Source organism: Bradysia coprophila (genome assembly GCF_014529535.1).
Source record: "Bradysia coprophila strain Holo2 chromosome IV unlocalized genomic scaffold, BU_Bcop_v1 contig_5, whole genome shotgun sequence".
In the NCBI taxonomy this organism is placed as follows: domain Eukaryota; kingdom Metazoa; phylum Arthropoda; class Insecta; order Diptera; family Sciaridae; genus Bradysia; species Bradysia coprophila.
Genome location: NW_023503374.1, coordinates 4,250,938 through 4,277,721, shown reverse-complemented (window position 1 = coordinate 4,277,721; position 26,784 = coordinate 4,250,938). Strand labels below are relative to the sequence as shown.

The 26,784-nt window shown below is 33.6% G+C and overlaps 1 protein-coding gene across 1 annotated transcript in view; it reads right to left on the bottom strand.

The window, feature by feature from the left end:
* LOC119071742 (leucine-rich repeat-containing G-protein coupled receptor 5-like) overlaps positions 1-26,784 on the bottom strand; it is a 173,783-nt gene that overhangs the window by 112,412 nt on the left and 34,587 nt on the right. Inside the window, exon 2 of the mRNA XM_037176774.1 lies at positions 14,914-15,003. The gene's annotated coding sequence lies outside the window, so the exon portion shown is untranslated. The remainder of the gene's footprint in view (positions 1-14,913; positions 15,004-26,784) is intronic.

Genomic DNA, 26,784 nt, shown 5'->3' with positions numbered 1-26,784 from the left:
CATTAGATAACTAATAGCGAGTGCTTAATCACCAAGTGATTAGAATAAAACCAGGCAAGCATTTTTGCACCGGGAGTTGAACCCGGGACCTCTTGGGTATGAGTCCTATGCTCTACCAATTGAGCTACCTAGACTTAATTGGACGGAACATTGACATCGTTAAAGAGAATTTCACGAAAATTGAAGATAGGGGTGCTAAGTTCGGTCTCAAGGTCAGTGAGAGAAAAACCAAGTACATGACAACTTCATTGTCTGATGGCAGACCAACGGACCATACGCTGGAGGTGAATGGTAAACACTTCGAGACTGTCGACAGCTTTATTTACCTTGGGTCGCTGATCAATAGTGATAATAGCATCGGAGAGGAAATACGTAGAAGGGTAACGCTTGGTAAGAGGGTCGAAAACACTCAGCCGCAGCATTAAGTGCGAATTGTACAGATCGCTAATTCGACCAGTTGTAGCATATGGATCGGAAGCTTGGTGCAAAACACAAAGTGACGCTTTTGGTTTTTGAAAGGAGAATTCTTCGATCAATTTTTGGAGGTGTCAATGTGAACGGCAACTGGAGAAGAAGATACAACCATGAGCTGTATCAGCTTTACAAGGAGCCTGATATAGTCAAATTCATCAAAATCAATCGATTAAGATGGCTCGGTCATGTACAAAGAATGAACGAGGAACGTGTACCACTGAAACTGCTAAATACAAATCCCGATGGAAGACGCATACCAGGAAGACCAAGAGCGAGATGGAAAGATGCAATTGAGTCTGATCTAAAAGTACTAAGAGTGAGCGACTGGAGAACGTTGGCGCGGAATAGGTCCGATTGGAGAAGATTGCTGGAAGAGGTCAAAACCAATGTAAAATAAGTAAGTACTCAATGTTGGACGTTTGAGCCTATCAGATGTGTAGAAATTGTCATCTTGCTCAACTCCGTGCTCAACTTTTAATTAAAATTCCACTTAATTCACCGAAATAAGATTGACTTTTACACTGACAAATCATTCCCGGTGTTCCGCCATAAACGATTTATTAATTTGCTCCCCAAATTATATTTCATTATTTACGCTGTTACGGAGACAATCTCTGTCCGACGTATGTAGGTTAATTAACGTTGAAAATAAAACGAACCGGTTACATTAACATATAGAATAAAATACCAGGCCCGTAGAGACTTGTTCTACATTTGCTTGTGACCGACAATGATATGCAGACCTATTGTGTAATAAATATTAATTACGAATGCTAAACAGAATGACGAAAATTAAATAATCGAAATAATGAAAATGCTAATATTTCATAGACTTGGAATTCTCTCCCCATTCCCGAGCAATCATCAATCAATTAAAAAATTTTGATTGTCTTAATCATGATTAATTGATGATGATCATCCCTTAACGTCACTTTACGTTCCTATGCAAACAATGACAAACAAAATGGGATATCCTTATTCGATATTAGCTAGCAGCCGCACATCGTCCGTATAAGCAAGGAAACGATAGAGGATACGGTGCATACAATGTATACAGCTTTTGTTGAACAAAACAGAACGGGATACAAAGTTCCCTCTACGGTTCCCTATTGTTGATTGTTGTATCGCGAAAACATTGAAACACTTTTCGCAAGAATGCCCCTTTTTTCCATCACAATTTATTATTGTATTTCACCCTCGTCGTCGGCACAAATGATTATTTAGAAAAAAGTAAAAAGCTTTTTTTTCTGTCGTAAATTAATATTTGTTTTTAGACTCTTTTTATGTTCGACAATTGGTATTGTTAAACAGAGACGCATCTGATATAATATACGAAAATGACCATTCCAATTGCGGGTTGTCATGGAACATTTTCCAACAGTGCTTTTCAATTTAATTTTTCCTTTAATCTGGTGGAAGGAAAAACAAGCCGGAAAATTGCATGAAATTATTGGAAAAGTAATTAAGTAAATGTTTAGGAAAACGGACAATAAAATCATTATGAAGCGATAACGATGTCAATGATTGGAAATTTAGTGTAATGTAAAAACCGATTCTATCTGTACGGAGAAACCGTACACTTCTTTTTAATGGCTTTCTAATGGAGCAAAGGGTTAAGGCTGAAGGTTATAAATGGTTCATTAAAATATAGCCTTTTTTTCTATTCCTCCGCATATAATAATCGATTCCACGGAATATAGACATTGAATTTATGTTCGGTGTAGTCTATAAGGAAATCGGAATGCCGCTATCGTAATCTCGAAAGATTAATTGATTTTAAAGTTAACCGTCTTCCGGAAGGTATAAAGCCTTCTTGTACGTAGAGAGAGAGATAAAAAAGCGTTTCACCCAAATCAAGAAGGATTTACGAGTAACATTAGAATATTGAGGAGCCTAGAAGGCACAGCACAAAAACATTAGGATTCGTTTACGTGTTTCATAAAATCGACGAAATCGACGTGTAGGCGTAGTCGAAAGGTTTTTGTAATTTGAATAAATGACGATCTATTATGGGATGTGAGAAAAATTGTTACGGAGGAGTTCAATGTATTTAACATTAAAATCGCGGCAAAAACTTTGTTTCTAAACGATTTCAAACATCTTGTGCTTTGAGAGAAGTTTTATTTTAATGCTAAAGTCAACAGAATCCCGTTTCAATCTACCCACCATAAAGAATTAACTCGATACAATCTTCAGCTAAGATTCGTTAAATTTTTTTTTTTTACAACTTTCAATGCCATTACTCAAACAAAACAAAAAAAAATCGAACGAATTTCGTCTGAATTGACCTGTGAAATTTTTATCGAAAAAAAAAGTCGAGAGAGCTATTTGATTGGATAATCAACATAAACTTTTCCCATTTTCACGAAACAACACCGAAAAAAAAGAACTTCTCTCTCTATTAAAAACGAAAAACGATTGTTTTTATATTGTTTTCGATTCCAAACAAACTTCTTTCACCGCACATGAATCAAAATGTTTCGACATCAATACTCTTAGAATGAGCAAGAGGAAAAAAAACGTAACTTTTTTTCATGCTATGTACCAGTGAAAATAAACAATTTTGTTTGCCATATTTTTCACTTGGCGGTGAAATGAAAAATTATTTTTATAACATTTCGCTTTCCACAATATTGCCAAGAGAAATTGATAAAATTCATAACTGATATTGGCATAATTCAATTTCGGTTGCTCCAAAGTAACGTAAAACATATACTCTGTGCTGCTGGTGGTACCTTTGCCTCTGCTACGTGTGAAACAATGTTATATTACTTGAGACAAAATTTTATGCTCTGGATTATGTAGGGGTAAAATCTGGGAGATATTACTTTTCCGTCATTTCTAAATGATTTAATGGATGGAAGCGTAATGCGATTGTAATTCGGATATGTCGGGAAAAAAATGTAGCAGCAAAAAAAAACCATCACATTCGGTATACCCAGAGTGCAGTGTTATGTCATTGACGATATTCATCTTTAATATGTGTCACAGTGCATATATAAAATGCAATGGATATGGTTCTTTTCACATGGCAAAACATTCATTGAATAAAATTTGAAAGAATGTGAGAGGGAGAGAGAGATTTTTTTTGGTACTTATGGTAACCAATTATCAGTTATGTTGAACATACAAAAAATGTTGAACAGAAATATATTTTATAATACGGGGAGATGTTATGAACGAGAAAAGAAAACACACACAAATTATTCCCGGAAATATCAAATTATTTTTGTCGAATAACGATAATCCCTTTAAACCATTTTCATTTGACATATACCATATTGTTTGCACATTATTATAACCGATCCGACGAGGACGAGTCAAAATCAAATATTTGAACATGTTTTTTGTAATTTTTTTTTTCTGTTGAAAGTTTTTGGAGAAACCATAAGAAAATATATCAGCAAAACAGACGTAAAGGTTTGTTTTGTAAATTGTATGACGAATAGAGATGTTCCTTTTACCCATTTCACTGTATGTTGATTTAGGGTAAGTCTAAACGGAGGGTTTAGGAAATTTAAACATTCACTGATTTCGATTGAGAAATTGTTTCAAATGCCTTGGAATCGACACCTTATGGAGATAAATCAACCGAAATTTCCTTTACGTCGCTCTACCGCTTTTTACGACAAAGATTTGTATGTCCACCACATTAAACTTCGGTTTTATGCTAAAAACCTGCACTTTGACCACTTCGTTATGTGAACGAATTTCGGACTTTTAACGATAAATTCGATTCAATTCATTTATTCATTGCCTTGTTTCACATACAATAGCTAATTGCAACAAGATTGTTTTTTTTTAATGAAAATTAACTCAAAAATTGAATCAAAAATTTAAAACTGAAAACAAATCCACAAAAATGTTAGAAACGACGAAATGACACTAATATCAGTTTCGTAAACCCATGGATAATATGCACTATGGACTTCGACATCAGAGGTCAGTGAGCAAATTCGTTAAAATTGGTCTAGTAAAAATAATGGCGAAGCTCCAATTTGAGACGACATTTATAGACGTGTAATTTCATGTGCTATCAACAGCGTCGACAAAAATAAATGACGATTTCAACCTAATTTGATCTTATAAGCAAATTGAATGCTAACACTAATGAAGTACAAGATTTTTTCTCAAATTGTGGATGTCTACATATATGACCTCTATGATGATAATATTCACGTGTAAGATTAGGTTTTTACTTCCGGGTGGTACCTCCTTCTATCATCAAGAGATTACGGAAACTTCTAAAAATGTAGAGAAAACTCTTGAAAGTTGACGAAAATTCTTCGGTTACCTTTCTTGATGCCACTTTTTTTTCTCTAAAATCTGAACCCAAATCAAAAGAATCTAAAGCTCCCGAATCAATAAGAATCACAAAGAAATGTTGCATCATACTGTTAAAATAAGATAAAAAGACTTGATTTGCTGATGATTCAGTCTGTGAAATGTTGAGTTGCTACTTGGTGTTAGTTCTCTCTTTTAAAAGTGTTTTTAGTTTCTCAAGCCAATATTTTCGATTGGTTACACATTGACTAGTTAAATGTTCGCGAAAACATTATTTTCGCAATAGATTCCCGTAAAATAGATGGTAACACTGAAATTAGCAGTTCAACTTCACCGGATTTTTTGTTTTCGTTCTTGTTTTAATACACACAGTTAGTAACTCGTATACAACAAACAATTTTTGTCATAAAACTTTTGTCATAGTGGCCATAAAATGTCCCATAAAAGCTTGAACTAAGCGTGAAATGAGAAAAATTTGCCATTTGCAGTAAATTGCAAACAAGCATAAAACAGAGAAAAAAAATAGTGATAAACTACCACTCTTGTAGACCACAGAATATTGTTTCACCTTATTTTGAAATCAAGGAGGAGACAAATTCGTGTTTAACCACCAATTTTACGGGAATAAAGAACGTTTCGTTTAGTGCCATATACACACATAGTTCTTACCAGTAGTGGTCATATGTGTGCAGGTCCGTTTTAGGATAGAAAGTATAATCGAGTCACCCACTGCTTATATGCCGACTAAACACATTATTATTCATTTAAAAAATCTTTCACATGTTCAGACTTGCCTTTTCTCAGCAGTTAGTGTTTGGTATAAATAATAAAATACTTTAGAGGCGAGTACCCGAGTAAAAAAAAACAGACAGACACACCACCATAAATTGTGAAAATTGAATAAGAAAAATTTTCTGCTGACGGAAATAAATGAGGTAAATACATCAAGTGGCCCGAACGGCCAAAATGTTATATAAATCAAGTATAAATGTGTCAACATAGCAGCAAGACCATAACATAATTGCATGGTCTATTACAGAAAAATGTGACGGAGCGAAACTCTGGATAGAGAAGAGGAGGAGGAGAAAAAAGAAAAAAAAAATTAAAAAAGAAATGTGACAAGAACCGAAAGTTATTGTGGCTTCGTAGAAAACTAAAGATAAAAAAGTATATTATGTCTTCAAAGTCAGGCGTAATTAATGAATCCTGGTTTCGTTTCGCTACTATAAAGGGAATGGCAAAGTAGCACTTTATTTTCCATAGATTCATATTATTGCTGACGTCGAGCGTAAAAAATTAGTTTCAGCAAAATTCTCTTCCATCCAAATTATTTAATTCAATTAGCAAATAATACCTACCCATCGAGACCTACCATATTTTATAATTAATTATTCATTCGTTAAAAACATATTGAAGACACCCACCCTCCAAAAAAATGATACAAAATTTGGGTGCCTTATTATTGTACGTTCATATACGTATACATATACACAAATCGTTTTGTTTACTCATCCAGGTATCTGCCGAGTAATTATTCCAAACATTTTGTTAAATAAGCAATTACCCTTTCTGATTTCTCTGGGGCATCTCCTATGTCTATTTCATCTAATGTTTACATTTTATAAAGAAACATTCGGAATTTTGTGTGTTTTTTTTGCTCCTCTATTTAAATTAATTTCCACCAATTTATTTCTTTGAATTCACCGAATATCTTCGTCAAAAAACGGTGAAACACCAGTACTGCGATGCAGAGAAGCACATAAATAAAACTAATTATCTCTCGTGTATCTTTCGTTCAGATGAAATTAATCATTTTCTCGTTGTGAGACAAGCTTAAGTTAAAAGGTTAAAAACCATGTTTTTGGTAATGTGAGTTCGTTTTTTTTTAGTCTGTTTCATTTTCGATTTGTTTAGTTTCGTGTGTGTGGTGTGGCGTTGTTTTTTTTATATCTGTTATGCGGTTAGATGTTCCAGAACAACGAAATATGAATGAGCAAATGAGATTAGATGGATATTGATATGGTTAATAGGATTGACGATACATTTATGTTGTAAGTCATTAGCTCGGTGACCACACAGTTTTTTTTTGTTGTTTCGCTCGAGAGGAGTATAATTTTTGTGGTGTAAATGATTTTGCTTGATGGTGTTCCCGATGTTTTGAGTGAGTAGGAAGTGTTTTAATTACTTTTCATTTTGTTTAGATTTTTTGTCGTCGCATTTATTGCGAATGTGGGAGTGGCCGATAGTTATGTTGATAGAAAGACGTAAAATGAAAACATTGGAATGATCGCATTGGAACGGTCGTTAAGATGATAATGAATCAACGGATGGTTATAATTCAGACAAAGAAATATTTTTAAAATTTTCAGATTTCACAACAGTCTGTATTGAGATGAAAAATCTATAGGCTGGCCTCTAACATTTGAAAAATGCCAAACATATCACAATCAACGAATCTTGTACTTCTTTTGATCAAAGAACAATCAACATATTGACGCAAAAAAATCTAGTACTTCATTAGTTTTATCACACGTTTTGCTATGCATAAGATCACATTCATCGTTTATATATGTCGTTGACATAGTCGCTTATAGCCAAGAGGTTAAAATTCAAAACCTCCTCCATTCTCTAGACACAAACACTGAACTTATTGAATGCATTTCAGGTAAACGTTTTCTATTGAATGCATTGAAAACGCAAAAGTTTCGGTCATGCAAAGCTTTATTGGTAATTCATTTCGACAAAAAACAATGAGAGAAAAGTCAACACGACCCGAATAAATAATTAATTATTGAAATAAAAACCCCGGTTATTTTAGCTTCTCTTCTTTTCATCGAACAGAATACAAACATTGGCAAACATACAATCAGTCCGTAATTGTTTGAAATTATTTCATTGTTTTGCCGATATCGAATGTTATGTTATGTTGCTTTTGAGGATGTGGCATGTGGGTAAATATTCATTGGGAAAATTTATAAATTTTTTAAATTGCAATTATAAAATCGTTTGGATAAATTTTGCAAATGAATATGGTAATAGTCTGAATTGCCAGTCCAGAGTAAAAATTGGCGAAACAATATTCAAAAAACGATCATATATACCTGGCCGCACCGGATAAAATCGAATCGATAATTTTAAAATAATTTAAATTGCAAATCGGGTAATCGTTATTATTGCTTTGTGTGTTTATCGTTATTACCCCATGTTATATGAGCATTTAAAATTAACGTTCGATTTTGGAATGCGAAATTATTATCGCCTCAGGTAGAGCACATAATTCTGAATAATTTATAAAATAATGGAAACTTCCTTAAATGAACAAGCTAATACAATTCACGTTTTCATAAAAGTTTTTCTTATAGTGTACATGTAACCGTGATTTTAGCTAGTTCCTAACATGGTGCTCATATAGTTTCATACGTAAGATAATGTCTGTCCGGACGATTTATAAACCAATATGGTCTGCTAGTTATTGTATACCTTTTTAAATAATCTATCGACTGGAAAAAGTTTTACTCTGTAGGGATTCCATCATATCCTTGGCAAAATTTTGGAACGTTGAGTTTGCGTAACTATTAGTAGTGCTTCACTCAAGATGATCTTTTAAAAAAATTCTTCAAGAAACCTTTCATACCCTAAATGCAAACAGACACCCTCACCGCAGCATATAGAATTAATTTACATAACTGGTTATTGCAGGGCCTATTTTATATTTTCGACACATAACTCTTCAGCTGAATAGAAAACATAAAAGATGTCGATTGCCATTCTCTTTCATGTGCACTGTCATCAAGCACATTTTTGAGAATTATCCAAAGAAAGCTTTGCTGCATTCCAATACATTCGTTTCGTCGAAGATCGAAATTAGGGAAGGGAAAACCGGAAGCTTTTGGCGAAACCGGTTTTCGGTAATACCGGACCCTGTAATACCGGTATTACCGGTATTTTCGGTATTTCATACAATCTTCCTTTCTTTACAAAACATTACCCTGTACCTATTAAATTATGGACTTATTTATGTGATTTGAAAAGATATAGAATAACAGTCGTGATCATGACCACTTTACGCACATGAATAAGACCCAGAACTCTCAAATTACATGATCTCGAAAGCTTTTTTCCTTTACCACATTAATTTGTCAAGAACTTTTTCTTGACGGAATTTGAAGCATTTTACCCGCAACCAAAAATATCTTAAGTTGTGCAATGGTTCGTAAATAAGAACGGAAGGAGTCCTCAAAAAATTTATAACTTCCCTAGTTCGATTAATCTTTTATTTATGTAGATTTGCACAAATTCACAAGTACAATATTGTTGGTACCTTCAGATAATTTCTGCATAGACTCAGACTCATCTATTAAGAAACAATTTTAAAATTGTTATCACCTACCTATGTTATTGATTCTAGACTCCAATTCAACTTAAAGCTTTGACAATGTAGTTTCAGTGGGTCATCGAAATTCATTCGATTTTAAACCAATAATTTTTCTTCGATTAACACTCATATGGCCTGGAATTCTTTAGAAGCAATTCGGGTAAAGAGTTTTCCAAAGTTGACACTGAAGTGTCTGTGTTTGTATTGTCAAAAACGTTGCAATTTATCATCATTTAAGTCACTTGTGGAAATACAACGGAGAACTTTTTTCGAGTATAGACATCAGATTTTAAAAAATATTTCAAAGAACTCCTCAGTCGAATTGAGATTCAGAAGAACCTTCGAAGGACAATCCTAGAAAATTTCACATTTTTTTTAGTTTTTCCAAAAGTTTTAAATGTAAAATACTATAATCTTCAAACGATGTCGAACTTTAGTAAAAACCGGTATTGAAAGTGCTAAAACCGGTATTCGGTATCCCGGTATTACCGAAACCGTTTATACCGAATTCCCTTCCCTAATCGAAATACATGAGAAGCGAAACCTGAAATCTCAGATTTAGATGTCTGTAAAGGAATCTCATATCGTTAGTCAGTCATAGAAAGACTAGGCCCTACTTTATAAGATCTGTTATCGACAGTATCGACAAAAATAACAGATGAGCTCTCTCTAATGTTGTCTTATATCACAAATGGTTACTTAAACTGTTGGGCTTTGGCAACGCACTTCATGCTATTAATGACAGCTGCCAATAATAGAGTACTACTTCGTATGAAAAAAGTTTCCGAATTTTTTTACAGTGCCAAAATTTGTTCGATACACTGTCCAGTTTCAGTACCCTATTTAAAGTACCACTCATGCTTGAAGTGCGTTGGCTTTGGTCCATTTTGAAACCAATGTGAAATGAAAAACAGGACGAGGTGATATCATTGATGTGATGTCTTTGCAATCCTTCTTGTAATAAATACGATGTGGGACTGATGTCGGCAATTACTAAAGGTGATTTGACGGTATGTGTTTGAAATCGTTTAATCAGGCTATGACTCTGGCAAACAAACTTCGTTTTTGACGTTGTCAAAACACCAAAACGTGTAAAATGTAATGGCTACGTTGCATTTTTATCACCTCAATAAATGTAGTTGAATTGCTAGAGAGGGTATTGGCTATGATCGTCGTTAAGTGAATATTTCAATGAGCTGCAATGGCTCGAATGGATTGCGTTCGTAACAAACGCTATGTGACATAAAAGACAGTGACCAAAACGTATGCGAAAAAATACACTCGGTTAGAGCCCCGACTAAAACTTAATTTAAAATGAAAAAATAACAAATTTCAAAAACAAAGACCGCGTGTGTATAAATATAATCTTTAGCCAAATATTTTCGTATGGGAAATAACATCTGAAAATAATAGCAACCGAGAGACGTATGTAGACAATCCATGGTGTACGACTGGTGTACATTAATTTACTATTATAATGTAAATCATCGCATATGCATACATGTTCCAGTTATAGTACATGTACGACAGACTCCTAGACTGTAACCGAACACACATTGTAATGTAAATGTTAAGCGTGCAGACGAAAAAATGTTTCTCTTTTTTTTCGGGGTCTTGCAACAAAAATAATTTGCATTTGTCTAGCTTTGTGCTGAGATTTCGGTCATTTTGTAATAATACAAATAGCTGCGGTTGTAACATATGGAGAATTTATGTATCGTTAATGGTCCTGAAGAGATAGATTACGTAATCAAAATGTATGCATGCACATATATGTAAAATTGTTTTATCCCAGCAGAGTGTTAAATTTTACAATTCGGTGTACACACATTTGAACTGTAGATATCACTGTACCATCCATAGTGTATATGCGGTGTATGTAGCGTACAACAACACTTTTTTTGATGGAGAGACTGGGGTTGAGCTGAGCATTGAACATATTTTCAGTTTTGTTTTTAATATGTTAATAGATTTGGGATTGTTTTCGTTGAATTTTTGATGTCGGTCCAATCCGAAAACGAAAACATTTATGTTTTATAAAATGAATTGGGCATGTGAAAATAATGTACATTATGGTCAGTTTGATGGATTTATTAAGATGAATAACTCTGCATTTTAGTCTGTTTTAAAGCAGATTGTTAGCTGTCGATCAATCAAAAAAAAAAAATGAGTCGAATGTAAACGGTATTTTTTTATATGAATGCTGTCCAATATAAGCGTCTTACGGACGGATGGAAATTTTTCGGAAGAACATTGGAAGTTGTAAGATTCGACCTGTTTACAAACGTATACCCCTTTCACTAGAGATTTAATTTTTGTTTTATTTTACTTTTGAATATAAACGCAAGATCAGGGTCGGTCCGACATGGCGCTTAACCTTTAAAGCAATCTGTTATCGACAGCGACGACAAAAATGAGCAATGGATTTCTGACAAAAACAAAAGCAAAAAGCATCCTAAAGCAAATGAAGTACAAGATTTTTCACTAATCCGTTGCAAACACTTTGATCAAAAGGAGTAATAGATTCAATAATTTTACTTACGTGTCCTACAGTTGGTGAAAGATAGAAATTGTTTTCCGTATAACTGAATAACCTATCACGAGCTAGGATTTTGAATTTCACTATGTAGTACTAGTTGCATGTAACAACCAGCGTGATTGGTACCAGGGCGAACAGTATGACATAGGTTTGTATGTGACGCAACGATAGTAACCCTAGGGGGAAGCAACACCAGCAAATGGTGAGACAGAGTTCGGGCGAATAAAGGTAAATAATGTGAAGGTGGTTGAAAATTCAACAAATGTAGATACATTGCACTTCGTATCTATAGAAGAATCAACCCAAGTCGCATATGTGTGGTTTATGAAGGTTTGTTCACGTTCAAACATATGAGCAAATTTTGCTTTGATTAGCTCAAGTGGTGGCTTTTAGTAAAAAAAAAACCACGGACGGGCCACGAGTTAGCAAATTTAGTGACGAGTTGAAATTTTATTTCGACTATGATTCGCTAGACTTGTTCGTGTGCAAATCGGTATAGTGTTCTTAGAGCATTGTATCAAGTACCACTGTCGCCTAGGGAAGGGAAAACCGGAAGCTTTTGGCGAAACCGGTTTTCGGTAATACCGGACCCTGTAATACCGGTATTACCGGTATTTTCGGTATTTCATACAATCTTCCTTTCTTTACAAAACATTACCCTGTACCTATTAAATTATGGACTTATTTATGTGATTTGAAAAGATATAGAATAACAGTCGTGATCATGACCACTTTACGCACATGAATAAGACCCAGAACTCTCAAATTACATGATCTCGAAAGCTTTTTTCCTTTACCACAATAATTTGTCAAGAACTTTTTCTTGGCGGAATTTGAAGCATTTTACCCGCAACCAAAAATATCTTAAGTTGTGCAATGGTTCGTAAATAAGAACGGAAGGAGTCCTCAAAAAATTTATAACTTCCCTAGTTCGATTAATCTTTTATTTATGTAGATTTTGCACAAATTCACAAGTACAATATTGTTGGTACCTTCAGATAATTTCTGCATAGACTCAGACTCATCTATTAAGAAACAATTTTAAAATTGTTATCACCTACCTATGTTATTGATTCTAGACTCCAATTCAACTTAAAGCTTTGACAATGTAGTTTCAGTGGGTCATCGAAATTCAGTCGATTTTAAATCAATAATTTTTCTTCGATTAACACTCATATGGACTGGAATTCTTTAGAAGCAATTCGGGTAAAGAGTTTTCCAAAGTTGACACTGAAGTGTCTGTGTTTGTATTGTCAAAAACGTTGCAATTTATCATCATTTAAGTCACTTGTGGAAATACAACGGAGAACTTTTTTCGAGTATAGACATCAGATTTTAAAAAATATTTCAAAGAACTCCTCAGTCGAATTGAGATTCAGAAGAACCTTCGAAGGACAATCCTAGAAAATTTCACATTTTTTTTAGTTTTTCCAAAAGTTTTAAATGTAAAATACTATAATCTTCAAACGATGTCGAATTGAAAGTGCTAAAACCGGTATTCGGTATCCCGGTATTACCGGTATTACCGAAACCGTTTATACCGAATCCCCTTCCCTACTGTCGCCATGGCCTGATGAGAAACGGTATTTTTGAACTGCATATTAATGCAAAACGTCAAAAGACGTATTTTTAAATTTTTCTCTCAGATTGAAACAGTGGTCGAATGTCTTATGTAAATAATGTACGAAATTGTAAGCGAATAATGAGGAAACAATGGGCGAATAATGAGTGAATAATGAGCAAATGATCGAGTGGTGGGACAAGACTCTTCATTGTTGTTTCTTCCCCATAGTTACCATTTGAAAGACAGAAATTTCCCTTTGTCTGGCAACAGACCATGTCTTCAACCAGTCTTTATCAATAATAAATCTTTGCTTTTTGTATGAACTTATATGTTGTTGTTCTTGCATGACAACTTACAATTTATCAATATTAAATGACACATGTCGTCAAACTGTTGAATCTAATGGTAGCAATCGTAAGCTAGTTATTGCTATTTCATACGTTCATATATTTAAATGCTCACAACTTGAGTATCAACCCAGCGTTGTTCGCTCGAAATAATTATTCTGACAATATTACGAGACTCTACAGGTGGAACTAGGAACGAATTTGGATAAGCAAAAGTGAATCGGGTATAGTTATTTATTGACTTATTGCCTATCCCTGCAGCAAGCTTAATGTATATCCCATAGCTATCTAAAGGACTCTCGGAAATGGAGCGAGATCTCCAGTAAAACCTGAATTTTAGAAATTCAATTTTTACGTCTTACAGTGGGTTCATTTTAGTTCGGAACATATTTGAAATTTTTGAGAGTTCTAAAAGTCATCGATGTTCCCAGTCAATAAAGCGTTTCCAGGTTATGATATTTTGGCACAAAATTTGAAAATCCCATAGCGATTTCAAATTTCTCGCCAAAATATCATAGACCGGGAAGAACTTAATTGACTGGGAACCTCGATGACTTTTAAAACTCTGATAAATCTGAAATTGTTCTTTCTAAAGATGAACACACTGTAATTCCTTCCATTAAAAATCCACTAACTCTTGGGCTGCGATTGGGCTGCACGAACCGCATAAGTAATTTAGAATTTCTATTTTTTAACCATCTGTCTCAATATATCACAAAATTGTTACGTTTAGTATCCGAATGTAAAGTGATAGTCACGGTGGGAAGTGGCTGAGCGGCAATTGTATTCATAATTAAAATGAATCCATACGCACAACTCATATTTTCAATCAACATTTCCATTAAAAAATTGAACATAAAATATAAATCACTGCAGCCAAACAACTGTTTTCCATGATTCTAATTATACTTATGAAATATTCAAAAATTATCAACATTTTTAGTGATTTATAAATAATGGAAGATAAAACAACATTATGACAAAATATTTTTTTATTTTGTGTTGAAAAGCGATAAAAAAAATTTGAATAATAAGTAAGTGTAGCGTGTTGTCGAGATCATTAAACTGAGTTATTAGAACTGAAATTATTGTTTACGTTTCTATTAAAGAAAAATTTACGATCGACTGGTTTAGAAAATGTTCATTTGGCTTTTTAACTATCGCATCAAATAAAAAATAAATTTCCTCCATTTTATATGCGAGTTCAGTAGGGCAATCCTTATAAATTACGCCCAGAGTATTATTTGCTTGGTAAATAATATCACGTTACAATTGAATGGATAATTTGAACAAAACTAAAATTGCATAATTCATAAGGAACTTGGCTTACCTTTTATAAATTGATCGGCCAAGGAATATTTCAAAATTTATTCCGCTTATCATGTTACTTCAATTGGAAGTCGGAATTAAATCTGGCTATCTGTAAGAAAAAGAGACAAATGTTAGTTAGTCAATTAATTGGAGAGGTGTGAAGGTTTTATTCCACTTTACAGTACTCTATTCATTTGTATTCGATATGGCATGCCACCAATACCCTCTCTAGTAGCCTTACTACATTCATTAAGGTGGTAAAAATGCAACGTAAAATTAGAAATTAGTCAACAGTGATGATTCTGATGTAAGGATGCATGCATGTGTGTCTTATCAAAATTCTAAGTAAAAAATTTCCTGGGGCGAGCCCCCCTCTGAGTTTTGGTTCTGGCTCTGAAACGAAGTTGACTAGAGTATTGATGCCATCTATACAATAAATATATTCCTTGCTTATGTACTGTTAACATAAGTTGTCGACGTAAAATTTGCTCTTGTTGGAGTCTTCTTCTTGTTAGTTTGACATGCTGCTGGTGATCGTTCACTTAATTACCATTAGAAACAGCTACTTAGACAACAGCTATGACCAAAACGTTCTTACATTTTTCTCACACAAAAGCGACTGTTTACAAATAAAAGACACAGTTGTGCGACTGTTTAGAGTTTTTTTGAAGAATTTTTCATGTTGAGAGAGAGACAGTCGGAAGAAGTACTTAAATTATGATTTTTTTGTAATTATTTTGAGGGAACTAGAAATATCCAAATTTTCCAATAATGAAAGATCAGATTAAGAGATTAAGATTAAGAGCAGTGGAGCGAGACCACCAAAATGGCCACTTCACGCGGAAAGATTGGTTTAAAAAAAATATGGATAGACTACCAGGTAGAGGTCACAATGAGGTTAACGCAGTGTTGTTCAAATCTATGCTAAGAACACTAAAGTAATAGATTTTGTGTCAAACATTAAAAATCACTTTCACGAAAAGAAGTAACAGATTCAGTGATTGTACCGTAATGTGTTTTCATTTTACAAAGGTTTAAAATTTGAAAATTTCTCAAAACGATGTTTACGGCGCCGCGGTATAAAATGTGTCACAGAATGTGCAATTTTATCTCCACTAACGAGTGGACAACATGAGACCTCTCGCACCAGTGTGAAACACGAACCATTGAAATTATATTAAAAACGTCAATAGATTGGAGCTGCACATGAAAAATGTTAAGTTTGAATTTGGGAAAATAATTTAAAAATTGTGTTTTCAGGTTGAAAGGTAACGGTTCTTTCAATCAATTATATTTAAAACTTTTTTTTTCGGCATTTAATTTAAAAAAAATTGCAGGCGACAGCATTTTAAATACATTTTTGAACATGAAAAAAAGGCCATATAATTCGAGCGAATATTTAAATTCGATTTTCCGAAATTTAATGAATGTTCATAATGAAAATATTTATTCGGTTTCTGATAACTTCATTATATCCACTGTCCATTTTTAAGCTCTCCTGTCAATTTGCTAGTAAATTAAATTAGCAAAAAAAAATGTTCAAGAGGTACATTAAATGGCAAAGTGGAGAGTAATAAACGTTTTGCCATAAATTCATTAATCATTATGTTGAAAATATTTGTTGCTGCTTCATATGGGCATTGCCCGTTCGATTGTGATGTGGATCTAACTAATCCGTTATCTTATAGGTTTATTCAAAATACCCGCCTTTTTAAATAAAAGATGTTCACGAAAGTGACCATTTATTTTATACAGGGGAACAAGAGTAATGTAAAACGTAAATCAATCCGCCGCTCATCTGAGCAGTTCATATTCACTTCAGGTAAAATAATCTCAATGACTTTATATGCCCACTATTGGTTTTACAGTGAGAGACAGTGAAATTTCAGCATACATTTGCTTCAGCTGTCTTTCAGCTGATCCACAAATACAATCAAAACTTTTCTTACATGTTTATACGGTTTATACAGGCACGCGCATGGTAGTAGTAAAACCGTATAAAGACGTGTAAACTGTTTTGATTGTTTGTGTTGATCAGCTGAAAAACAGCTGAAGCAAATTTAACTGTCTCTGACTGTATCAACCTAACTACATTCATTAAGATGGTAAAAATGGGACGTAGTCTTTGCATTTTACATTAGTCAAGTCGACAGTGCATGATTCTACAAACAAAGAAATAAGGTGGTTTTTGGACAGCGTCAAAACCAAGTTTGGTTTTATTTACCGAAACTTACAAAATTTATGTTACCGAATATTTTGGTAAATTGCAGCAAATTCGGTAAACAAATTTGCGAATAATAGATTCTGTTGACTTTGAGCTCTAGATCTAATTTAATATGATTTGAAGTCGACCGCTGTAGCTTTCCGTTGCTCGAATCAATGCTGCTGTAGCTATCCATTTCAAAGTTCAATCTCTGATTAAACTTTTAATACGTTCAACGCTGTAGCACCGATATGTTTAAATTATTCTAGTGCAGTTGAATATAGATCATAGTAATTTCGATCTCTATAAAGCGATTGATGACCTGTTCCAAGCCTTAATTCTGATCACAAAAACGTGGAACGAATAAAGCGAATGGAAAAAACTGAACCTGCAACTTGATATAAACGATATCATCCCATGACTTATGGAAGTTAGCAGTCAGCACAAAGGTTATCGTGCTCAGTATTACGTGTCTTTTTTGCTTCGAAACTCGTCAAGATCACATCTTCCGTTGTCAAATCATCAAGTTTAGTGCGAATTTTGTTAATTTCAAATTGAACGAAGCTAATACACACAGAGAGAAACGAATAAATTAATGTTCGAAAAGATGGTTAGATATTTCCCCCGCGGGAGTGCCACCAATCACATGGAAAAGTTGAAAGATAAATTAAAATAACCTAAATTTCGATTCATCAGCGATGTTTTAAACTCAATTTAATATTCTATTTATCTTCCATATTTACGTATTAGCATAATCAATCTCCGAATCCTGTAAATACAAATTATGAAAATTAAACGTTTTGTGTCTATCATTTTATGCGTCTCGTATACGAATAAACATGGAATAGTTGCTCAATAGTAACCCACCGTATATACATGTTTTATAACCGGGTCTCGTATCTCGCTCTCATCTGTTTATCTCTGATCTGATTTAAAATATTAATCTTTGCCTTATTCATGTTTCAAATTAGAATATTATATACAACCATTTAACGACGAATGATTAAATGAACTTCTTATTAAACACCTGTCAATTATCCCATTCACCATGCCTTTAAATGTTTCAGAAATTGTTGTTTAAAAATATTTTCATCTGTTTATGGGTTGATCGATTGGTAAATGATTGACTTGATATGACTGGTAGGCAATGGTACTCGAATTTAATCATTATAATGAACTATCATGCATGAGCAAATTCAATCGAATTTAATTATTATTCCAGTTAATTTTCGAAACACTTAAGCAAGACGATTCAAGCGTCTCAGTTAAACATCTTTCAACAATCAACATGTAATTACAAAGATTTATTGAGAATTTCGTTTTAAATATTTTGATTCAACAACGATCGGCAACGACAAAGTACTATTGGAATACTAAGGAATAAACCTTTTACCAGTGTAAATGTGCAGCTTTATTAACGAATCTATTACTTCTTTTCATCAAACTCGTTGCAACAGATGGGCACAAGATCTTTCAGAAATGCTAACTCGAGATTTAACCATTCAAATGAAGTATGTATGTCAAGGAGAGGACTAACTTTTACATGAACACAACTCTGTACCTCTCCACACTTGTTCAGTCAAATTGACCGTGAACGACAGATTACAGTATCGAACGAATGATACAGAAAATGCATCAGGTATGTACCCTTTACAGACGGTAATCATACCTAGGAATCCGTTACTTCATTTGTTTTAATTATAAATTGAAATTGTAAATCTTTTACTTCATTTGTTTAACATGTGATTTGCTATACATAAGACGAAGCTATGCGACGTGACGTCAGCTACAGCTCTCATTTTTTTTTGTCGAAGATAACAACAGAGAAAATGTTAGTTCGAGCTATTTTTACTGCTTCGTAAATAAAACACCCCAACACAACGTTTTAAGACAATTTTATAAGACTATAAAGCTGCACCCCAAGGCCTACATTTAAAACTCTTTAAAAGAGACACAAAACCCTATAAAGTTTCCAAACTACGTAGAGTTTATATTTAATTTACCTGAACACCAGCTATTTTAATTAGCAAAGCATATGTGAAATTTCGTCCAACAACCGGGGTCAAAGCAAAGTGTCTCCTTTACAAAGTTTCTGTTGACCACTTACGTTTTTAAAATACCCAACACAACTCAACCCGAACTAATATGGAACAATAAATTGTGTTCTCTAAAACTTTTAGAAACTTATACAACTTCTAACATATTATTTACCAAGCACAACTCTAAATCGACTAAAATCTATTTGCTACATATATGGCAGTGTTACTTATAGATTAATTACATCAAATCTTTTGAAAAAGTTTTTCGTACAAAAATTGGCACATGCTATCGAAGTGATCACGATAAAAACAAATGTTCCAACTAAGTTTTTTTTCGTGCATGGCAATTCTGAAATTTTGCGTCTTATGCACTTACAACATCACTTATAAGTTCATATCTGAAATGCTGCTATTCTTTCGGTTTCAAGTATGTAAGTATCCCGAATGAAAGTTCTTCATGACAATCAGAAAAACAATTTTCCATTGAAAGCAAAAACCAGGATTAAACAAAGTTGTAGTTTACCGAGAGGGGAAGAGCTAGCGAAGTAGATTGTTCAATTTATTTATTTACAAAAGTTTTTATTTTAAGACTTTTTCTCGTTTCAATCAAATACAAAAAAATATCGCTCACGACATAAGCCATAAAAATGTTCACAACTTTCTTTGTCTGGGGCTGGTCGATTTTTGATTGGGAAAGGTATTATATGGACGTCGTATGTGTATGTATATAGGTATAAAAGTGCACTATGTGATTTTCCGATCCAATATATATTCAATATACAATGCACACTCTATTCAATACACTCATTCAGCAATGTCCAGCACAAAACTTTTATTATCACATTAAAAAGTTTTAATCGATTGTGTGGACATGTATATATTGCTTAAACGTACGTTGAAGCAACAATACCCCCATGCACATTTCTAAATGCACAAGAAATTTCTCATATTCATTTTATATTAAATGTCGACACTGGTTCTACTTCGTTCGACTATTTAAAAAAAAAATACATTTTTCTCTATCCGATATACCAATAATATACCAACCATATATAGGTAACGTTACGTTCAACTTCAAGCACTTAAATACTTGACCTTTTCCATAGAAAAGTTATTGGGGTAAGCACTTTTTACAAAAAAAAAAAACGAAGAAAATAAAGAAAAATATCACAAAATCATCATAATATTTTTATTTGTATGGAAGTCTTACGTGGAGAGTCGGGTGGCAGTAGCTTAAATCGAAACAAGCTAAAGATTAGGGTCAAATAATATAAAAGAGGAAAATGTACAAATTGTTTACAAGGGTTGTTCGATTTGACCGAACCGAACGTCCACAAATCTACATACAAATGGATAACGGTTCATGTTTTTGGCATACATTAGTGATGAGCACTTATCAGCGATAATTTTGGGTTCCAAGAAAAATGCATCTGGATTCTGCAGACCATGGCAAAAGTTTTGATGATGTTTACATTGGTCCGAATGGAAAATGTGAATAAACTTTACCAGGTCCGATTCGGATGAATTTATCATAGCTACTTGGAAGGAAGGTATATTATGTGATGCTTTGATATGATGAAATCATTTTCATTTAGTTGTTATATTAAGCTTTGTTGATTGTTCTGACATACTAATAAATACCATATTAGCCCCGTAAGTGAATGTTTATTATGCCCTTTGTGCACTCGATTTCTCGTCAAAATTCGTTCATCCTTCAACAACGAAGAGAATTTCTATTCACTTGAATAAGACAAGAGAAAATATTGGATTAATGGGAAAGTGTTTCGATTTTATGGATTCAGATTTGCCTCAGAAATTAAGGAGCTGTTCAGAGTTTTGCGGCTGGGAATGGTCTTTTGTTTGAAAAATTGCTTCATTTTTGAATTGATTCGATTTTCAAATAGAAATGAGAATTCAATTCAATTTTAAATCCATGAGATCCGTGAGGTATATGACGATGTTCTGTTAAAGTGCTAGATTTGGTATTGCAGTAATTGAAAATCAATCAATCTAGGACTTAAAATTGTGATTATATTTGAAGGAAATGTCGGTACCTTTCACAAACGGTAAACATATCGCGATACAAAATCTGTTACTTCATTTGTTGAAACATCATTTTCCTACAAAAGACCAATAAGACCGGACGACATCGCTTAGTTTAATTATTGCATTCGATAACAGATGATTTCTCATACCTCAAAGATGCAAAATGATAGATGTTTAGTTTTGGCCGACATGGAGTCATGATATTCTCATTATAGAGTAAAACTTTCAAGACAATTCGACCAACATTCTTCGAATGAAGCAAGATAAAATAGAAGTTCAAACAGGCTTCCGTAATTGCATGCATCATTTCTTGTCGATTTTATGTTTCCTTTTCATTTCATGCACAGTTTCTATACGGTGTTATGGTTAACAATGGGGCGAGGCTTTAGAGATTTTTTGACACATAATTCTGTTACTTCGTGTTGGCATCTCGTAGCCGGTTTGTCTTCATTGAAATTTGTACGTGTTTCTACGTTCTTATTAGCGTATCACCTTTATGCATGGTACTACGTAATGTACGTTCTACAAAAAGTTCAACGTAGAACGAGGATGAGAAACAATTCATTAAAATTACTGGTAATACAAAATAATGTTAAGTGAATTCTTAAATGCTATACACCGAATAATAATTAAATATTTCAATGGGAATATACACAACGGTGAGGCAGAATTTCAATTAATTAGTTCCAATTAATAAAGAACACCATTCTATGGGTCTTTATCATTACGTAAAATATGCCATAAAATATAAGTTGAATGTGAATATTCAAAGAATGCGACGAGAGAAAACACACACATTTTATGTACTCTGAATTTTCTCACCCTTAATTCATATCCATACACATGATGATGATGCTGCTCCCCATTTACACGCAGCATACACAATATTTTAAATGTACTTGCGAGTTATACTGATCTATAGAAAAAGCGCGAAACGATGATATACAAAACACATTCATGTTACCATAATCATGTTCTTCATTCACCCTTCGTTTTTCATTTTGATACTTAGCCTCGACATAATAGAAAATTTCTTATTTTCATGTATTTTATCTCATATATATGTTGTAAAAGAAGGAAGAGAAAAAAATAAGAGAAGAGGAAAAGTCTTAAGGGAATCTGTTCAATTATTTCTAGAGATTGGGTAGGTTTTTTTCTGCTTTTCGTTCTTACGATTTCGTTCATTCAGGATGGTATTACAGAAATATATACAAAAATACTAATACTTTTTTCATAATATATACCTGCAGCAGAAGGAAAGAGAGACTCGCAACGAAAAAAAAAATATAAGAAATCACTTTTTTCCTCCTGGCTCCTCTGCCTGGTTTTCATTTCATGAGGAATGGCTACAAGATATGTGTAATAGATTAGAGTTTATTTCTTTTTGATATTGACTTATACCGAATAATTTATGTTTATGTTGAATTCATGTTCAATGTAATGTGAAAGTAGAGACATTAAATTCATTCCGATATCCAACCCTACGTACCGTTGCATTTAAAATTGGAAGTATTTCCGAACGCAAATTGAAAGTTATTTGCCGCACATTACTGTTTCATTTTATGCGATGGGAATAATATTTTTTGATTAGAAAATAATGAGCAACGTACACACAGAGATGGGTAGAGATTAAAAGCAGCGCATTATTTAATAAATTTGTCATTCGGTGTGACAAAAATTGGCTACCGCACATAGTATATAAATGACGTAGGTTTGAACGGGAATTACATCAAATATGAGCACCTACTTTCGATTTTTTTATTGCTTGTGACCGTGACCACAGGTCAAGAATTACTATAGACTAGTAGGACCTGTAGCCTCTATGGGCTATGCATTTGTACACGCTCCGTTCAAACTTTCTCATTAAGAGGTGAGACCGAAATTTAACGAATTTTGTAAGCCGACACCTAATACGGTTGTTTTTGTAAATTAATTTTCTGGTTTCAAACACATAACCCCGTCAAACACGTAATAAAAAGCTGTCAAAAGCCAAGATGACCGCAATTTTTCAGATATTCCATAAAAACGTAATCTACTGTCCAAATCCTACAATTGACACTTTACCCGAAGTCTATATGTGCCATGAAACTGAAAATATCGTAATAAATGTCAAAATCCAAGACGGCTGCCATTTTCCTTTGATTAATACTAATCAGAGAGATGCTAATATGACGACTGGGTCGTTTCGACAGATAGAGGGAATATGTCGAATGATTCTGAAATTGGTTGAGCGAAAATGTATTAAATTCTCTCGCAAAAACCCAACTGTCATTCGACATATTCCCTCTATCCGTCGAAACGACCCAGTCGTCATATTAGCAACTCTCTGATACTAATGTCCAAAAATATTATTCCAATATTTCAAATTAAAATTTTCCACGAGCAATGAAATACAAATTTATTACACAGATGGCGTAACAATACTATGTGATCACAATGATCACTATTGTGACCGACTTATAGAGAAATAGATAAGCAGACATACATTGGCACTTCATAACTACTATAAGACACAGCTAGACAACCTTTAAACTTCATCTGCTATCGACAATGATGTCAAAAATAATAGAAGACCAATAGTTTGGATATATCAAAATGCATGCTATAACAAACGAAGTAAAAGATTTTCTTTCAATCTGTTGAAAAAATGTGTATTAAAAGAGGTAACAGATTTTTTTTGTTGATCATCTGTTCAACATTCATTTTCATGACTCGGAGAGAAAATCGTTACTTTCGACCGCATTTTCGCTCGCGAATGAAAACCAATCAACTTTCGTTGCCCTCTGCATGAAAAGTTTTAAATGTAACTCGGGGAATTTTTTTTTTGGTTCAAAGTTACTACATTTTTATGCCAAATACTGCGAAAGTTTGTATTTTCGGTCCTCAAATGGTGACCGAAAGTAAAAAAATTCAGGCCTTGGGCCGAAAGTAAATGTCACTGTCATCATTTTACTTTCGCCCCGTGGGCTTGCGTATTTGCGGGCCGAAAGTAAATGTCACTGTCATCATTTTACTTTCGGTCCTCATATGTCTCGAAAACACATGTTCACTTGATTGAAAGTACGCATTGAGTGTAGTGTTGTGTTGACGATAGCCAAATGTTTTGTGAGCAAGTGAATGTATGTTTACAGTAATTTCATTTGTTAAATTGTTTTTATTTTTATACCAGGGGGCTGCCGCCCCCTGGACCCCCGCGCTTTTCGGCATTTTGGTGTTTCTACAGCAAATTTTGTTGATAACTCAACAGTTTAATTTAAATTATGTTTTGTTTCGGACCGAAAATACAAATCTTCCGCAGTATTTGGCATAAAAAATAGTATGCATCACTCGGGGCAAAAGTAAAAAAATTCAAATCGTGTGATTGCCGCCCTTGCCTGCGGCGCGGGCTGCAAACTTCACACGTTTGAATTTCTTTACTTTCGCCCCTTGTTATGCAAAATACTATTCATTAGGCCATGGCGACAATGCCAAGGAAATGACCAACCTCTATGAAGTAGGGCGGACATAACCTTTTACATGTACAAGTCTAGCGAATCATAAATCGAATGAAACTATTTGTTTTGTGAAACTTCTAAATGTGTTCTTACAAGAAGAGAATCTTTAGTCTTTTCTCTCTCTTGTCAGCATATATTTAGCAGTAATTGTGTCCTGAAAATGACGAGAAAAATCTGATCCGCGAATTGTAACCTCGAAACAGTGAATAGTGGTGGCAGTTACAGTTTTCACTTTTCTCTCATTGTTGAAAGTTCTAATACAAATTAGCCTTTAATGATGCCTTAAATTCAAAATCCAAGAGAGATGAACGCTTAATTTAGTAAAACCTTTTTTGCAATCCATAATTTTCCATAATTTTGTGGCTCAATTCTACATAATCAATGGAAGAAAATGAAACGAAGAATAAATTAATCTTGATGGAGTACGGGGCAATCACACAAATTCTCTGTATATTTCTGCTGATTTTATTTTTTGCCAATCGAAACCCTCACACCACCAACCATTTCGGTACGCTAAAAATTAATTGTGAATTTAAATTGCAAAAAAATTAATTTCAATGTGTATTCGTCATGGTTTAAAATAGCAATAATGGAAAATGAAATTCATTCAAAATAATGGACGGCAGTAAATTAGCTAAAATTACTTGAGGGTTGATTTATATTTGTTACTTGGATACGATGTAGAAAATTACATTTCGAGAAAATGCTGGATATTATTTAAAAACCTTTAGCAAAATCTTCCATTACAACCCATTTGAATAGAAACCGAAAAAAAATTAAAATGGCGCGAAGGGTTAATATACGGGGATGGCGGCGGCAGTTCAAATACAATAATGTTCCAGTCACGATTAAATACAAAATATTTTCTTGAAAAATAGTCGGAAATTACAAAATTATAAATGGGCTGCCCATAAGTATGGAATGGTATATATAAGTATATACGGGTGGTACTCCCCTTTATAGCAAAAAACAATCATCTCCACGCCAATTTCTCTTGTTACATTTTATTTAATACTTTACTGTGTTAATGCACTTTGTGCGTGCGAATAAAATAATTCTCTTTTAAGAACATACAATCACTCATATGGTAATTACAACATTGATATATTTATGACACAAAGATTTTTTTAATCATACCTTTCTATCAAATCCGCCGTAATTAGAATAAATAGTAGTAATGAACATTTCTAGTGAACGGAACCGAGTACAAATGTATACTTACCTAGCTGAGCGGTATTAACGGGGTGATATGGGTTAGATATACATTTCGTTTGCTAATTATACACGCAGTTTTCATTCCGTTAATATTTCACTAATGTTTCACATAAGCTCATAGAACTTAAAAATGTGACTATCGATCTGTGATACGATTATACGCCATGACACACACATTCACATATCGATCAAGCAAAATTAGTTTAGATGCATGATAAAAATGGGATTTTTTTTGAAGCAGTTTCCCATCAAATATTTAAGAGATCCCCAGCGCAGTCATAAAGGGATTCCTTGTTACACAAATGCAAGCGATCCCAATATATATTTTTTCGACATAAAAAATGTGAAAAGAAACTTAAAAAATTGCAATTTTATTCCGAAAACGTTACAGTGTTTGCAAGCAATAAAGAAATTCATTTTGGTGTACCTTCGATACAATGTTAACGTAAATATAAGTTTTATAATGCAGTCGGTGCTTAAAAAGCCATACATTATTTACGACGTTCCATCGTTTGCTTTTTTCTTCTTCTATGCTTCCACTATTTTTTGAACTTACACACATAAAACCCAGTGCCGGTAAAGTACCCACATATCATGACGGTATACCGGTAAATATTTTCAATCATTTTAAAATAATACCACCGCAAAACACCCAATTTTTCCTATATAAAATTTATATTTCCTAGCCAGCACACCCTCGCACAGTTTCATCTATAGTGTACAAAATGGTTTTGATTTCAACCGGAATTACGCTCTAGTAAATCCACATATAAAAACCAAATAAATCATTGCGATTTTTTTTTCACCTCCTCCTTGTATACCTACTACGGTTGGCTGTTACGTGTACGGTGCAGGGATGGTGTGTGTAGTGTATACAGATATAACTTGGGCAT